The following is a 14514-nucleotide window of genomic DNA, read 5'->3' as shown; positions in this document are numbered from 1 at the left end:
AAAAGAATGAATTTCTGCCTTTGAGCAGTAGTTATAGAATCAGCATAATAAAAAAATAAGTGGATAACAGAAGGCACAAGGGTGGACAAAATACACATTATAGTAAAACAAGGACATCTGGATGTTTTAGGTTTAAACAGAAAACTCTTGGGGTGAAACGGATATATGCTAAGATTTTTGTGAATCCCAAATAGCACCATACAGTATACCACAAAGTATTACTGGACGTTTTAAAGCATTTCCTTCAGATCCTTACGGAGGTACTGTGCCAGGGCCAAGCAGTAGAACATAGGAAACCACTGGTGAGGGGTGGGCGCTGGGCAGTGCACTCACGCTCCCTAGGCGAGCTTTCCACGTAGCCACCTCGCCGTAGAATTCCAATTCATGCCACAGCAAAGCTGGAGTCCTCTCTCACCAGCTTCCAGGGTTGCTCACAAGAGCTAAAAACTGCAAGTGGGAAATCTGACTATGGCAAGGAACTACTACGTTGCCCTCCTTTATTTTGTTTTTAAGTCAAGCTGCTCATCTCTTTGCCTGTTTTTCTTTTCGCCAAGTACCCAAGTACCAACAAGCTCATTTTATATTTCTTTTTAAGACCTTCAACATTATAAGCTCTCAGTATCCTTTTGGCTCAGCCAAATATTTTACTTGGTGATGCTTTACTGTCCTTATTCATGTTTTAAACTTTACTGAGGGATAATTGACAAATATAATGTATATATTTAAGTATAAATGTAGTGATTTGATGCACATTGTGGAATGGTACCAAGATCAGTTGACACACACATCACCTCATATAGTTAGCTTTTTTTTTTTTTTGATGGTGAGAATGCTTGAGGTCTACTCTCAGCAACTTTCAAGTATACAGTATGGTACTATTAACCATAGTCAAAATGCTGTATGTTACATCCTCAGAAAGTATTCTTTGTATAACTGAAAATGTGTATCCTTTGACCTATGTTGCCCCATTTCTGCGGTCCCCAGCCCTTGGCAACCATCATTCTATTCTCTGTTTCTATGAAATTGGCGCTTCTTTTTTTTTCTTTTTCTAGATTCCACCTATAAGTGATACCATACAGTGTTTGTTTTCTCCGTCTGGCTTATTTCACTTAAACCTCCAGGTCATCCACATTGTCACAAATGGTAGGATTTCCTTCTTTTTTATGGCTGAATAACATTCCTCTGTGTGTGTATGTGTTTGTGTGTGTGTGTACAATTTTTGTTTGTTTCAAGGTATTTTTCGAGTTCCCTTTTGAGTTCTCCTTTGAGCCACTAGTTGCTCAGAAGTGTGTTGTATAATTTCCACATATTTGTGGACTTCCTAGATTTCCTCCTGTTACTGATTTCTAGTTTCATACCATCGTGGTCGGAAAAGACACTTGATATGATTTCAGTCATCTTAAATTTGTTGAGACTGTTTCTGTGACCTGTGATCTATCCTGAGAATGTTCTTTGTGTGCTTGAGAAGAATATGTACAGGTGTACCTCAGAGATAGTGTGGGTTTGGTTCCAGACCACTACAGTAAAGCGATTATCACAATAACGTGAGTCACATGAATTTTTTGGTATATTTACAGTGTACTGTAGTCTGTTAAGTATGCAATAGTATTATGTCTTAAAAAAAAAACAATGTATATACCTTAATTAAAAAATACGTTATTGCTGGAAAATGCTAAGCATCATCTGAGCCTTCAGCAAGTCTTAATCATTTTGCTGACGGAGGGTCTTTCCTTGATGCTGATGGCTGCTGACTGATCAGGGTGGTGACTGCTGAAGGGTGGAGTGGCTGTGACAATTTCTTAAGACAACAATGAAAGTTTGCCACATCGATCGACTCTTTCTTTCACAAATGATTTCTCTGTAGCATGCAATGCTGTTTGACAGCATTTTACCCACCTTTCAAAACTGGAGTCAGTCCTCTCAAACCCTGACACTGCTTTATCAACTAATCTTATGTAATATTCTAAATCCTCTGTCGTCATTTCACCAGTCTTCACAACATCTTCACCAGGAGTAGATTCCTTCTCAAGAAACCACTTTCTTTGCTCATCCATAAGAAGCAACTTCCCATCCATGGGTTTTGTCATGAGATTTCAGCAGTTCATTCACATCTTCAGGCTCCACTTCTAGTTCTCTTGCTATTTCCACCATATCAGCAGTTACTTTCTCCACTGAGGTCTTGAACCTCTCAAAGTCATCCATGAGGGTTGGAGTCAACTTCTTACAAACTCCTGTGAATGTTGATATTTTGACCTGTTCCCATGAATCACAGATGTTTTTAATGGCATCTAGAATGGTGAATCATTTCCAGAAGGCTTTCAATTGACTTTGCCCAGAACCATCAGAGGAATCCTTATCTATTGCGGCTGTATCCTGAGGAAATGTATCTCTTAAAGAATAAGACTTGAAAGTCAAAATATTCCTTGATTCATAAGCTGCAGAATGGATGTTGTGTCAGTAGGCATGAAAACAACGTGGATCTTATTGTACCTCTCCATCAGAGGTCTTGGGTGACCAGGTAGGTGCATTGTCAATGAGCAGTAATATTTTGAAAGAAATCTTTTTTTCTGAGTAGTAGGTCTCAACAGTGGGCTTAAAATATTCAGGAAACCATGTTGTAAACATGTGCTGTCATCTAGGCTGCTTTGTTCCATTTATAGAGCACAGGTGGAGTAGGTTATCATCATTATTGAGGGCCCTAGGGTTTTCGGGATGGTAAGTGAGCATTGGCTTCAGCTTTAAGTGACCAGCTGCATTAGCCCCTAACAAGAGAGTCAGCCTGCCCTTTGAAGCTTTGAAGCCAGGCATTGACTTCTCCTCTCCAGCTGTCGGAGTCCTAGATGGCATCTTCTAATAGAAGGTGGTTTTGTCTGCATTGAAAATCTGTTGTTCAGTATAGCTACCTTCATTAATTACCTTAGCTGGATCCTCCGGATAACTTGCTGCAGCTTCTATATCTGCACTTGTTTCATCTTACACTTTTATGTTATGGAGATGGCTTCTTTCCTTAAACCTCATGAACCAACCTCTGCTGGCTTCACACTTTTCCTATGCGACTTCCTCATCTCTCTCAGCCTTCATGGAATTGAAGAGAGTTAGGGCCTTACTTTGGATTATGCTTTGGCCTAAGGGGATGTTGTGGCTAGTTTCATCTATCGGACCGCTAAAATTTAAACAACAATAAAACTGTTTCTTATACTTCGTGTGTTCACTGGAGTAGCACTTTTAATTTCCTTCAAGAACTTTTCCTTTGCATTCACAACTTGGCTAACTGTTTTGGTGCAAGAGGCCTAGCTTTTGGCCTATCTCGGCCTGTGACATAACTTTTTCACTAACCTTAATCGTCTCTAGCTTTTGATTTAAAGTAAGAGATGTGTGACGACTCCTTTCACTTGAACACTTAGAAGCCATTATAGGGTTATTAATTGTCCTAATTTCAATATTGTTGTGTTTCAGGGAATAGAAAGGCCCAAAGAGAGGGAGAGAGATGGGAACAGCTGGTTGGTGGAGCAGTCAGAACACACACAACACTTATTGATTAAGTTCGCTGTCTTATATGGGCACAGTTTGTGTGCTTCAAAGCAGTTACTGTAGTAACATCAAAGATCACTGATCACAGATCACCATAACAAATATAATAACAAAAAATTTGAAATATTGCAAGAATTACCAAAATATGACACAGAGACACAAAGTGAGCAAATGCGGTTGGAATAATAGCACCAATAGATTTGCCTAACACAGGGTTATTACAAACCTTCAATTTGTAAAAAGTGCAGTATCTGTGAGACACAATAAAGCAAAATGCAACAAAATGAGGTATGCCTGTATTCTGCTGCTGTTGGATGGAATGTTCTGTGTATGTATGTGCTAGGTCCATTATTTTCTTACTGATTTTCTGTCTGAATGATCTATCCATTGTTGGAAGTGGGATATTGAAGTCCTCTACTATTATTGCGTTGCTGTGTATTTTTGCCTTCAGATCTGTTAATAATTGTTTAGTATATTTAGGTGTTCCAGTATCGGGTATGTACATATTTACAATTGTTATATCCTGTTGAAGTTAATTCAGACCTCTTTATCATTGTATAGTGACCTTCTTTGTCTTTTGGTACAGCTTTTGAGTTAGTCTGTTTTGTTTGATATAATTATAGCTACTCTTGCTCTCTTTTGTTTTCCATTTTAATGGAATCTTTTTCCATACCTTTACTTTCAGCCTATGAGTGTCCTTATAGCTTTAGTGAGTCTCTTGTAGTGAGCATATAATTAGGTCTTGTTTTTATATCTATTCAGCCACTCTATGTCTTTTAATTGTAAAAACCATTTATATTTAGAGTACTTACTGATAGGTAAGAACTCATCTCCATTTTGTTCATTGCTTTCTGATTGTTTTGTAATTCCTTTGTTCCTCTCTTTTTTTTTTTTTTTTTTGAAAGGTAATTTTAAATTTATTTATTTATTTATTTATTTTTGGCTGTGTTGGGTCTTCGTTTCTGTGCGAGGGCTTTCTCCAGTTGCGGCAAGTGGGGGCCACTCTTCATCGCGGTGCGCGGGCCTCTCACCATCGCGGCCTCTCTTGTTGCGGAGCACAGGCTCCAGGCGCGCAGGCTCAGTAGTTGTGGCTCACGGGCCCAGTTGCTCCGTGGCATGTGGGATCCTCCCAGACCAGGGCTCAAACCCGTGTCCCCTGTATTGGCAGGCGGATTCTCAACCACTGCGCCACCAGGGAAGCCCTGTTCCTCTCTTTATGTTTGTCTTTGTGAGTTGATGACTTTTTGTAGTGGTATGCTTTGGTTCTTTTCACTTTATCATTTGTGTATCTATTATAGGTTTTTTTTTTTAACATCTTTATTGGAGTATAATTGCTTTACAATGGTGTGTTAGTTTCTGCTTTATAACAAAGTGAATCAGCTATACATATACATATATCCCCATATCTCTTCCCTCTTGCATCTCCCTCCTTCCCACCCTCCCTATCCCACCCCTCTAGGTGGTCACAAAGCACCAAGCTGATCTCCCTGTGCTATGCGGCTGCTTCCCACTAGCTATCAGTTTTACATTTGGTAGCGTACATATGTCCATGCCACTCTCTCACTTTGTCCCAGCTTACCCTTCCCCCTCCCCATATCCTCAAGTCTATTCTCTAGTAGGTCTGCGTCTTTATTCCCATCCTGCCCCTAGGTTCTTCATGACCATTTTTTTTTTAATAGATTCCATATATATGTGTTAGCATACGGTATTTGTTTTCCTCTTTCTGACTTACTTCACTCTGTATGACAGACTCTAGGTCCATCCACCTCACTACAAATAACTCAATTTCATTTCTTTTTATGGCTGAGTAATATTCCATTGTATATATGTGCCACGTCTTCTTTATCCATTCTGTGTTATAGGTTTTTGCTTTGTAATTACCATAAGGCTTTCATTATATAATTGATCCTTGAACAACACAGGTTTGAACTGTGTGGGTCCACTTACATGTGATTTTTTTTCAATAGTAAATGTTACAGTACGTCACAGTCTGCATTTGGTCGAATCCACAGATGTGAAACAGTGGATACAGAGGAACCAAGTATATGGAGGACCAACTATAGTTACAGAATTTCAATTACACGGAGGGTCAGCAACCCTAACTCCTGTGTTGTTCAAGGGTCAACTGTACATCTTATGGTTATAGTAGTCTATTTTAGGCAAGCTGATAACAGCTGCACTTAATTGCATAAAATCGTCACATTTACTTGCCCACCTACACATTTTATGTTGTTGATGTTCCATTTTACATCTTTTTGTATTGTGTATCCATTAACAAAGTATTGTAGCTACAGTTATTTTTAACAGTTTTGTATCTTAATCTATATGCTAGAGTCCAAACTGATCTACACACCACCATTGCAGTATTAGAGTATTTTGAATTTGAGTATATATTTACTTTTACCAGTGAACTTTATATTTTTTATATGTTTTCGTGTTCCCAATTAGTACCCTTTCATTTCAGCTTGAAGAACTCCCTTTAGCATTTATTGTAAGGCTGGTCTAGTAGTGATAAATTCCCTGTTTTTGTTTGGGAAAGTCTGTATCTCTCCTAAGTTTCTGAAGAACAACTTGGCTGGGTAAAGTGTTCTTGGTTGACAGTTTTTTCTTTTAGCACTTTGAATTTATTATCCCTCTCTTTTCTAACCTATGAGGTGTCTGCTGAGAGGTCTGATAATACCTTATTAGGATTCCCTTGTATATAATAAGTCTTTTTTTTCTTGCTTTCAAAATTTTCTCTTTTTCTTTGATTTTTGAGATCTCTATTACAGAGTTCTTTGGGTTGAATCTGTTTAGGGATCTCTGAAGCTTTATGTATCTGCATGGCCATATCTCTCTCCAGATCTGGGAAGTTTTCAGTCATTGTTTCTTTAAATAAGTTGTCTGTCCCTTTCTCTCCTCTCCTTTTTGGACTCCTGTAATGCAAATGTTGTTTCACTTGATAATGTACCATAATTCCCATAAACTGTCTTCACTATTTTTCATTCTAATTTCTTTTTTATCCTCTGGATAATATTAAGAGATCTGTCTTAAGTTTGCAGATTCTTTCTTCTGCTTGACTGAGCCTGCTGTTGAAGCTCTATTGATTTTTCATTTCATTCACTGTCTTCTTCAGCTTCAAAATTTCTGTTTAGTTCTTTTTTATGATTTCTTTTTGTTGAACTTTCCATTTCGTTCATGCATTGCTTTACTGAGGTCACTGAGTTGTCTATCTGTGTTCTCTTGAATTTTGCTACTTCCTTAAAATGACTGTTTTGAATCTTTATTTCGGGTAACTCAGATCTTCATTTTTCAGGGTGTGTCAGTTACTGAAAAATTACTGTGTTCCTTTGGTGGTGTCATGTTTCCTTGCTTTTTCATGTTTCTGATGGCTTTGGTTTGATGTCTGTGCACTGAGGGAGCAGTCACCTTTTCCAGTTTTTTTGGCCTGGCTTCTGTGGGAAAGACTTTCACCTGAAGTTGGTTGTGCAGGCACCGACTGGGTGGGATGCAGCATCTTGGGTTCCTGGGAGAGCACAGTGGTGTAGTCTCTGTGTAGCTCTGTTAGCAGAAGTCAGCTGTGGTGCAGACTGATAGGATCTTCTGTGGCCAAGGCTGCAGAGGTCCTGTGGTGGCTAGGGCTGTTGGGATCCTCAGAGGTGAAGATTGCTGGGGTCATCCTGTTCTTGTTTTTTTTTTTTTGCCCATGGGAGAAAGTTCTAGCCAAGGGGATACCTCTTGGCATTTGGTCTGGCATGCTGGCACTCAGATTGGTAGTGGAGTAGAGCCTTGGGGTCAGACACATTTGGAACTACTGCAGTGCCTGGGTCCTCGGGCACAGGTGCAACTGTAGGGTCTGTGGCGCTGGTATCGAAGGTGCAGGTATGTGCACATATCCTGTGGAACCAAGGTCTGGGTCTCTGGGGCTCATCTCAGTGACTCATATGGGGTGGGGGGAGAGATACAGAAGCAGCACAGGCCCTGAGATGATGGGGTGCAGTGGTGGCTTGGGTCCAGGGAACAGAGTGCAGTAGCAGCTGGGGACAGTGGGTCAAAGGCCCAACTCTGGCCCCAGGGGCAGTCTCAGAATAGCAGCAGCATGTCCCTGGTGGAGGCCTGTTAAAGCCACGCGTCGGGACCCAGGGGACGGTTGCCAAGCAGCAGGAGCTTGACCTCTATGACGATGGGTCAGAGTTGTGATGTGGGGTGGAGGCAGAAACAGCAACAGACATCCCAGAAATGGTGGGACAGACTTGTGACCGGGAGCTGAGAGCCGGGTGCAGAGCAGTGGCAGCCCTGGTTCTGTATATGGCAAGGCCCTGTGGCATCCGATCCTGGAGAGTGGGGCACAGCAACAGCTGGGTTCCCTGGGGGCAACTCTCACCTCAGGGCCAGCCCCAGGAGCCGATGGAGTGGTGAGCACCCCAGACAGCGCTGGCGAAGACTCTGTAGCAACTGCTGCAGATGTCCACAGCAGGGAGGCTCGCTGGGGTTCTGCTGCTCTCCTTTTCCCCATGGGGTGAAAGTCCTTTGAGGGCCTCCTTCCTGGAGCCAAGCTGCTCTGGACTGAGAGATGAGGGGACACAGCTAAAATGTTCCCTTCACTTTTCTGTGCGGTCGTCCTTGGTTTTTGAGCTCTGCAGGGTTTTTGCTGCTGCTTTGTTGTAGTCCAGAGCTTTCTCTGTTTTAAGGAAACATAGCTTTCCCTGTTTTTGTCTATTTGTAGTTGATTTATTGTTTTTGTGGGGGAGATGAGTGGGAGCACCTCCTAGCCCTCTATCTTACTCATGCTGCCACCCCGTTTTTAATTGCTCTGTTGAGGCTCTGCCCTCCTCTCCAATGTGACATGCCTTGTATCATATGGGCTTTTTGGGGGGATTTTGTTGAGACTAATCATGCCTATTCTGATGAGATGATCTTAAACATCAAGAGTACTGTTTTGGATTTTTGTTGTGGTCTGTTGTTTTTAAAGTATTCAATACTGCTAATTCTTGCAAGGAAAATGCTTATTCTTAAGCATTCATGCTGTTTAGTATTCCAGAAAATCAACAGTATTAATAATACTTTATTGTCAGTTTTTGTTTTCTATTAATGATATTATTGTAATATACACTATATACTAGAATGTTAATATTTTTGAATAATTATTATTTACAAACAACTATTTGTTTTTTCCCTAATCATTAGCTATGTTGATTTCTTGCTCTCTCTTTTTCACTTATGGTTACATATTGACATACTGGGTTTCTGCTGTATTATTTCAAATCCACAATCTTTAGAACCAGCTGAGGTGTATGTGGGAGCACTGTATTTTGTCTCTGTTTATTTTGTGTTCTTTTAGATAAAATACTTCAAAACACTTGCTGTGAAAAATCTTTTTCCTGAAATTTTTTTTTTGCCTAAAGATAGACCTGTTTAACCTGCTTCCCAGGGATAGGTTTCTACCTGGATTGAAGTAAAAAACTATGGAACCACTAACATGGTACCTATTAGAAGGGAGACGGTATCTTTGAAGAGTAGTTTAAATGAGTTTTTAAAGACAGGACTGATTGACTTGCTCTCTTTAGTACATCATCATGAATATTACCCCCAAAATGATCATGCAGAACAAAATAATTTGAAGGCAAGGGAGAGCACTGGTCGTAAAATTACTGAGGAGACGAGGAAGCAGGGTGGTCACAATCCGTGCACGTTTGGCGTGGGCTGTGGGTGGAGTCACCAAAGACACTCCCAGCCTCTTGTATGAGCGTGCCTGTGTATGCTGGAAAAGCCTGATAGGAGGTATTGTATTTTGAAGGAAGGCTTTCAGTTTCTAAGCTACTGTGGAGGAGTATAAGCTCCTTGAGAGCAGGGACTGTGGCTTCTGCATCTTTGATTGCACTGTGACATCTGCAACGGTGCGTGAGTCCAAAAATGTTCTGCATGTAACTGAGTCCGGTGTTAGTAAGTGAATGACAGCATTAAATATCCTTTTTCTATTATACTTAGAAGTTTCCTCTTCTGTGCCACAAACCGAATCCGTATTTCAGAACTCCCTGCCCCCACAAACTTCCAAAGCCCATCAACTTATTATTAAGTTTATTATGGAGCAGGGGTCAGCAAACTACCAACCCCTGGGCCAGTGTGGCCCACTGCCTATTTTTTTTTTTTTTAATTTATTTATTTATTTTTGGCTGTGTTCGTTCTTCGTTTCTGTGCGAGGGCTTTCTCCAGTTCTGGCGAGCGGGGGCCACTCTTCATCGCGGTGCGCGGGCCTCTCACTATCGCGGCCTCTCCCGTTGCAGAGCACAGGCTCCAGACGCGCAGGCTCAGCAGTCGTGGCTCACGGGCCCAGCCGCTCCGCGGCATGTGGGATCCTTCCAGACCTGGGCTCGAACCCGTGTCCCCTGCATTGACAGGCGGACTCCCAACCACTGCGCCACAAGGGAAGCCCACCCACTGCCTATTTTTGTATGGCCTTCGAACTAAGTATAGTTTTTACATTTCTAAATGGTTGAAAAAAATCGAAAGAATAAGTATTGGGTAGCGTGAAAATTATATGGAATTCAACTTTAAATAAAGTTTTACTGGAACACAGCTACCATGTTCATTTGTTTGCATGTTATCTCTGACTGCTTTTGTGCTACAATAATGGAATTGAGTAGTTGCAGTAGAGGCCACCTAGCCAGCAAGGCTGAGAATATTACTATCTAGCCCTTTGCAGAAAAAGTTCACTTACTCTTACCACTACCCCTTGATCTAGAGCAATATGTAAGTTCCATCAATAAATAAGTCAACTGTGGTAAATGATCACCTAGAGCTGGATGTTCAGGTATAATAAGAATCGTACCTGATTTTGAACACTGTGAAAGCACTTTCATCCATATTTAGCAAGAAGCCTGCAAGCTACACATTATCACCTCCATTTTACAGATGGAAAAATTGAGGTACAGAGAGGTTGACTTGCCAAAGTTTAAGTAGTGGGAGTTTGAGACTTAAGGAGTCTGCCTTGAGCCTTTGCACTATACCCCTTTTCTATGCCACCCCCCATTATAGACTTCAGCTCCCTTGATATTCTAAGAACAGATAGGGTGTCCTACATTGTGTGAACATCCTTCTGCAGTTTTGGGTTTTTTTTTTTTTGGCTGTGCTGCACAGCATGCGGGATCTTAGTTCCCTGACCAGAGATTGAACCGGTGCCTCCTGCAGTGGAAGTGTGGAATCGTAACCACTGGACCACCAGGGAAGTCTGTCCTCCAGCTGCAGTTTAAATTAGACATTTCCAGTGTCTGATTGTACTAAATATCACATACCAGGAAAGAATTTGAAGCTCATTCTTCGGATGGAACAAACATAAAAAATACTGTTCACAGATGACAAGCTTGGAAGGCTTGTTGGGGATGAGGGTCAGTGAGGAAGGAAAAGGATTTATGTTTATAATTTTTCCCATCATTTCTGGAGGCAAAGACTATAATGAGTCTGTAATGAGACATAGTGGTCAGAGGGCTTAAGCTTGGCTGATGAGGGGGCTGAAGGTGGAGGTGGTGGTTTTATGGATTCTGTGTCAAGACTTGTGTAAGAGACTGATGATTCTGAGGCTTTAAGCTAGATCTGCTTTTGGACTGCTAAATGAGTATTCTCAAGGAAAATTTCCTTAGATTTCTTTAGAATGAATGCTAGTAAATCATTATGTCATATAGTATGATTCTTTAGAGTCATTAATTCATGCAGTATGATTCTTTAGGGTGAATACCAATAAATCAAAAAGTCATGTAGTATGATCACTACCAAGTTTAGAATACTAACTCTTTTTTCCCGTGTTGAACAAGAGGACGTAGGAGAAAGCATATGATTTCCCATATAGCTGGTGATGGCAGATGAGTTGGAGGTTGGACTTTCCCCTTCACGTTTCCATTCCTGCTTGTTGACCCTGCTCCTTCGAACCTCGGGCTGCTTTCCCTTTGGATTTGTTTTTGTCAGTGGGACCATGATTATCACAGTCACATAGGCTTGAAACCTTGGAATTACTTGTGGTTCCCCCTCCCCTTTTAGCAAATTGTCGTTTGATTATTTTCCAGTCACAATATCCTTACCCCAGTCTCTGCTTCCATCCTAGTTCCCCAGACTGTTGCTAAAATTTAACTGACCCTTCTCTCTTCCTACATTCTACTGTCATAAAAAAAGCTCTCTAAAATGTCTCACAGTGATCTCAGAAACCTTCACATTTCTCGTGAGATAAGAGCCAGCTCTTCGCTGGCATTTAAGACCCTCCACAGTCTGGTTTCTAGCTACCTTCCAATTTTTATAGCAGCCATCTGCTCTGAGCTAATCACTGTTCCCATCATTGTCATACCTGCATCACACCTACACCATCCTATTTCTTTTTTTTTTGGAATTTTATTTATTTTTTTTATACAGCAGGTTCTTATTAGTTATCCATTTTATACATATTAGTGTATATATGTCAATCCCAATCTCCCAATTCATCACACCACCACCCCTCCCCCGCCACTTTCCCCCCTTGGTATCCATACGTTTGTTCTCTACATCTGTGTCTCTATTTCTGCCCTGCAAACCAGTTCATCTGTGCCATTTTTCTAGGTTCCACATATATGCGTTAATATACAATATTTGTTTTTCTCTTTCTGACTGACTTCACTCTGTATGACAGTCTCTAGATCCATCCACATCTCTACACATGACCCAATTTCCTTCCTTTTTATGGCTGAGTAATATTCCATTGTATATATGTACCACATCTTCTTTATCCATTCATCTGTCGATGGGCATTTAGGTTGCTTCCATGACCTGGCTATTGTACATAATGCTGCAATGAACATTGGGGTGCATGTGTCTTTTTGAGTGATGGTTTTCTCAGGGTATATGCCCAGTAGTGGGATTGCTGGGTCATATGGTAGTTCTATTTTTAGTTTTTTAAGGAACCTCCATACTGTTCTGCATAGTGGCTGTATCAATTTACATTCCCACCAACTTGCAAGAGGGTTCCCTTTTCTCCACACCCTCTCTAGCATTTATTGTTTGTAGATTTTCTGATGATGCCCATTCTAACTGGTGTGAGGTGATACCTCATTGTAGTTTTGATTTGCATTTCTCTAATAATTAGTGATGTTGAGCAGCTTTTCATGTGCTTCTTGGCCATCTGTATGTCTTCTTTGGAGAAATGTAGGTCTTCTGCCCATTTTTGGATTGGGTTGTTTGTTTTTTTAATATTGAGCTGCATGAGCTGTTTATATATTTTGGAGATTAATCCTTTGTCCATTGATTTGTTTACAAATATTTTCTCTCATTCTGAGGGTTACACCGTCCTATTTCTGCCCCCACCAAATTAGCCCATCAATCTTGTTCTCTTGATTCTGTTTTTTTGTTGTTGTTGTTTTTTGTTTTTTTTAAGACCTAATTTGATTCCAGCCCTCTCCTTCCCAGAACACCCTGACCTTTGGCAGTAACTCCGTCTATTCGTTCATTTCAGTTTCATCATAGTCATTGGACCCTTAATTTGTGCTACACAGATTCATATTTATCTCAGTGTTTTTTCTGTTTCATAAGGGATGCTCAGTCGAAAATAATTAGTGGTGGTAAAATATATTCCATGAAATCAGTACCTTTTCCTGAAACTGCAAAGAGTAGAGAGTTTAAGTCTTGACTAGTCTCTGGTCAAGAACGAGTTATTGCTTGGGCAGAGTTATGGATAAGAGCTGTTCCCTTTCCTCTTACGGTGTGCCATAAATCAGTTTTTAGGGCCTTTGACTCAATAACAGGGATGTTTAATCCCTCTCTATGCTTGGCTTTCCCTCCAGATGCCAGGAAAAGCAAACAAATGCTAAGCTCTCCTTCTTAGTTATTCACTCTATGCACTGGTGATAAAAAATCTGCTCCAACTATCCTTGGCCTTGAAAAGGTCATTGCTAACCTTTCTTCTGTCTAGAACAGTGATTTGCAAACTTTTTTGCACAAGTACTCCCTAATAGTTTTTTAGAAATCGTCTTAAAAGGAAACTGTTCCTTTGTACAATTAAAGCTGTTCCTAAGTTTAAATACTGGTAAAGGATAGAATTTCCAGCATAGTATAAATATTGACATTTTAAAACAAAACATTGCTCTTTCAGATATACCCAACGGAGGCAAAATATCATAGAAATTTAATACCATCAACCATATAAAAGATACATAAAGATATTGAAAATTTTACATCTTTCCTTTTTCTCCTTGAACTTGTATTTCATTGCAATTTCCCCACAGGATTTTATCCTAATATAATACAACATAATGCCTAGATGGGATACAAAAAATCGAATTGTGAAAATGCAGGGTCATGTTATTGCAATTATAATGAAAGAAAAAAAGTACATTTTAGTCTGTACTGTCACACAGAGGACAAAAGTAAAAGTAGTGAAATTTATTGTACAAACTGACCGACCATTCACTGAACTGAGCAAGTCCCCAGTGATCACAAGGCAGTCACTTTCTTTTGGGGGCAGGCCTGCACCGCACGACATGCGGGATCTTAGTTCCCCGACCAGGGATTGAACCCAGTCCCTTGGCAGTGAAAGCGTGGCATCCTCGCACATGCCTTCCCTGGAGAAGCTTAAACGTTTGGGAATAGGGGCCTGGACTGGAGGATGGGGCCAAGTCCATTAGATCAGATTCTCATATTCTTCAAGTTTGTTGACGTACGATTTTACTATATATTTTTACGCCCCAAAGTAATACTGATCATACTGTCATACATCTTTGACCAGAAAAAAAGGTATGTAAATTAACATTCTAAAATTTATTTATTGTGACCTTAAGGCTGTGCTAAATTTCTTTTATACTGAGTTGTTAAAATTATTTTACATAATTGATCAAAATATATTTAAAAGTTTGATACTTGTTAAATGAAATGTGAAATTGTTGAAAGTCCTCTTTTAATGAGAGTAATTTTCTGATTAGTTTATCCCTGGATAAATGTGGCATTGCTAGAATGAAAGAGGGCTGAATGTCAGTTCTGTTTCTGTCTTTCATT

General features: G+C 40.3%; 1 long non-coding RNA gene across 1 annotated transcript; it reads right to left on the bottom strand.

Moving 5' to 3' along the window:
• Positions 1 to 6132: 6132 nt before the first annotated feature.
• Positions 6133 to 10086, bottom strand: LOC309619689. The gene is made up of 2 exons (XR_014239161.1): positions 9953 to 10086; positions 6133 to 9645 (listed from the first exon to the last, which is right to left on the bottom strand). It is a non-coding gene; the product is annotated as an uncharacterized lncRNA (long non-coding RNA).
• Positions 10087 to 14514: the final 4428 nt, after the last annotated feature.

This window comes from Balaenoptera borealis (genome assembly GCF_965194805.1).
Source record: "Balaenoptera borealis genome assembly, chromosome: 21".
In the NCBI taxonomy this organism is placed as follows: domain Eukaryota; kingdom Metazoa; phylum Chordata; class Mammalia; order Artiodactyla; family Balaenopteridae; genus Balaenoptera; species Balaenoptera borealis.
The sequence above is the reverse complement of the archived record's forward strand: the minus strand, read 5'-3'. Positions and strand labels throughout refer to the sequence as shown.